Source organism: Oncorhynchus gorbuscha, unplaced genomic scaffold (genome assembly GCF_021184085.1).
Source record: "Oncorhynchus gorbuscha isolate QuinsamMale2020 ecotype Even-year unplaced genomic scaffold, OgorEven_v1.0 Un_scaffold_1683, whole genome shotgun sequence".
Taxonomy (NCBI): domain Eukaryota; kingdom Metazoa; phylum Chordata; class Actinopteri; order Salmoniformes; family Salmonidae; genus Oncorhynchus; species Oncorhynchus gorbuscha.
This window is the reverse complement of record NW_025746390.1, coordinates 105939-109212: the sequence shown is the minus strand read 5'-3', so window position 1 is coordinate 109212 and position 3274 is coordinate 105939. Positions and strand designations below refer to the sequence as shown.

At 46.2% G+C, this 3274-nt stretch overlaps 1 pseudogene; it reads left to right on the top strand.

Annotated features, from left to right (window-relative positions):
• Positions 1-958: 958 nt before the first annotated feature.
• On the top strand, positions 959-2754 carry LOC124023817 (annotated as a pseudogene).
• Positions 2755-3274: the final 520 nt, after the last annotated feature.

Below are 3274 nucleotides of genomic sequence, written 5' to 3'. Positions count from 1 at the left end.
ACTGTCTTTTAGGCTATGCAGGGGTACAGGGTAAAGGAAGAGGGGGAGGGAACCTGGCAGAGGATAGGACATGACATTCTATTTCTATAATGTGTACTACCAGCTCAGTCACTCTTCTCTGTAGACATATAGTAGAGCAATATGGCACATTCTACCTGCTCTATTACAAACTATGTGGATTCTACAACTTGTGTTCATTCTATTTCTATAATGTGTACTACCAGCTCAGTCACTCTTCTCTGTAGACATATAGTAGAGCAATATGGCACATTCTACCTGCTCTATTACAAACTATGTGGATTCTACAACTTGTGTTCATTCTATTTCTACGTTGTTTAATCTGTCAAATCTGTATTTTTTCTGTCAGCCACGGATTACATTTACAGTCTGCTAGAGCATCTTCAAGAAAACCAGCATGTTTACAATTTCTCTGTATAACAGCAGAATGTGGACATGTTTATGTTATTACTAATCTCCATTAACCCAGAAGCATAATTTGGTCAGATGCTTATTTTTATGTTGACGTAGTCTGTCCACGAGAGATGAATTTATAACATACCTGATGTCTGGCTATGAGAAGGCATATGCATTACGTCTGACCTATTTCTGCAGAGGCCGAAAGGGGTCAATCTAAGATGTAAACAGATGTGAACGACCCTAATCGTGTTTTGTGGTGTGGTGGGTGACCTGTTGTTATTGGGGTTGTTTGGCCAGTTGTCTATTGATTTAGCCCCTCCCACAGAAAGAGAGAGAGAGGGGAGGGCGGGACGGTGGGTGTTGCTAAGTATGACGGCCGGGGCCAGAAGGGGTTAATTATCTCAGAATTGAGCCTTGCAAACAAGCAAAGGGTGGGACCCGTGCCTCAGACCGCGTGGAGGCTCGGGTGTCACGGCCAGCCCAGCAGTATAAATTGTCAGCTGTGGCCCGGAGAGTGGCTAGATCAAAATAAACCAGTGGAGAAAGCAGTCACTATACCAGACTGCAACAGAAGGAGAGACAGACAGAGAAAGAGCCACACCACCTAAGACAAAGCGCCTAGGCCACCCACTCAGAACATTAAGGACTTATACCTTGTAAGAACAGAGAAACACATCTATCCAGACATGGATATCCAGACCGGCCAGGTGACGCACCAGCCCAGCCCCAGGGAGAGCCTGGAGAGCCAGCTGAGCTGCCCCATCTGCCTGGAGATGTTCCAGAAGCCCGTAGTCATCCTGCCCTGCCAACACAACCTGTGCCGCGGCTGCGCCAGCGACCTCTACGACTCCCGCAACCCTTACCACTACTCCGGGGGCATCTTCCGCTGCCCCACCTGCCGCTTCGAGGTCGTCCTGGACCGCCACGGCGTCTACGGCCTTCAGAGGAACCTGCTAGTGGAGAACATCATTGATATCTACAAGCAGCAGCCGGAGAGCGGCGGCGGAGAAGTAGGAAGTAACGTTGCAGACCCACCGCTGAAGGACAAAGACACCAAGGAGCCCATGTGTACGGAGCACGAGGACGAGCGCATTAATATTTACTGTGTGACCTGCCAGACGCCCACCTGCTCCATGTGCAAAGTGTTCGGCCAGCACAAGGACTGTGAGGTGTCACCCCTGCAGAGCATCTACGATACCCAGAAGGCCGAGCTGCGGAACGCCGTAGATCTCCTTGCGGCGGGTAACAGCTGTGTCCAGGCCGTGATGGCTCAGATGGAGGACACATGCAAGAGCATCGAGGAGAACAGCCAGCTTCAGAAGAGACGTCTGGGGGAGAGCTTGACTTGCTCTATGCCATCCTGGAGGAACGTAAGGGCCAGCTCCTGGAAAAGATCACCCAGGAGGAGGAGAGGAAGCTGGGGTTGCTGAGGTCCCTGGTGGAGAGGTACACGGAGCAGCTCCAGGCTAGTATCAACCTAAAGGAGAAGGCGGCCCAGACCATGGAGAAGGGCAATGCAGCCGAGTTCCTGATTAGTGGGAAGGAGCTGATTGCACAGGCCAAAGAGGCAGCTAAAGGCTCCAACTTAGAAAGGCCCGAGCCTGGGTTCGAGAACATGGAGCACCTTACACTGTGCACAGAAGAAGTGGAGGTCATCTTGTACCAAATGGGCTTTGGACTGGGGGATGATGATGATGATGATGTGGTGACAGAGGAAGAAGAAGGAGGAGGAAGAAGAAGAGGAGGAAGAAGAGGAGGAATAGTAAAACTCTAACTCAAGACTGTATTAGAAGTACTGTATTATTGCAGTTGAGGAGAGGTTTGGGCTAAGAGATAAGGATTGGTTTGATGAACAAGCTGCTTTTTAGAAAGAGTAACTAGTTATTTATCAACTAGTTATAACTAGGATATTCACTGTGGTGAATACACAATTTAGAGCCAAGGTGGAAAGTGCAATTCTGAAACGTAGATTTTTTTCACTAACAAAATGCAACATTTTGTTTAGACTTGTTCTTTTTTTTATACTTTTGTATTTCTCCGTTTAACCGGTACTGTTTGTTGATATCTACTGAAATCTCATGGAAATAACTAAGTTTACACTTGAACTCTTTTCACATAATGTACATTGCTCAAGTCTAGACTAGATTGAAAAATAAAATCAAAAATATAGCAAAGCATTATTCATGTTGTGTATAATAATATATCGTTGTCTGTCAAACTATTGAAAACTTGAATTGCTGCAAAATGCACTTAATTCACTTGGTGTTGTTTTTTTAACACAACTGTAATTTTTCTAATGTAATTAACAGTTTAAATAAATAAAGTGTTGTGGAAATACTTTGCTCGTCCTGTCAATATCCCACACCTCACCGACAGGGCTTTATTTAGATCTACACATTTACATGGCTCATGAATTTAGACCGTAGCCTTACTTAGTGTTCTTGCTAGTGAAAAATAGGGTCTATTTTTACAGGGCTAGAATGGGAGAGGTGGTGAAGGGCCTTAAAGGTCTGGAATAGATCAGTGTAGGGTGGGTAGAGGATTGGTGGGGGTCTCATGTTTCCCTCTCTGACCTAGCCTCTTTTCCACTTGTCTTGATCATTCCAGTTGCTGTCTGACTCTGTCTGGTATGCCTATAGGTCAGAGGTCAAGCCTGATACCATTATCGGACATGAATGGAAAATAAAAGGGGTAGCAGCAGCACTTCACACAAACGGTCTGCGAGTCGAGACCACTTTGACCAGGGGTTATTTCTGATGGACAACGTACATGTTAAGCTGGTCACATGAATCCTTTGGTACATGCTCTGCATGCTAGTGCGATGACAATGTATTGAGTCAATAGGAGATGTTTGTGG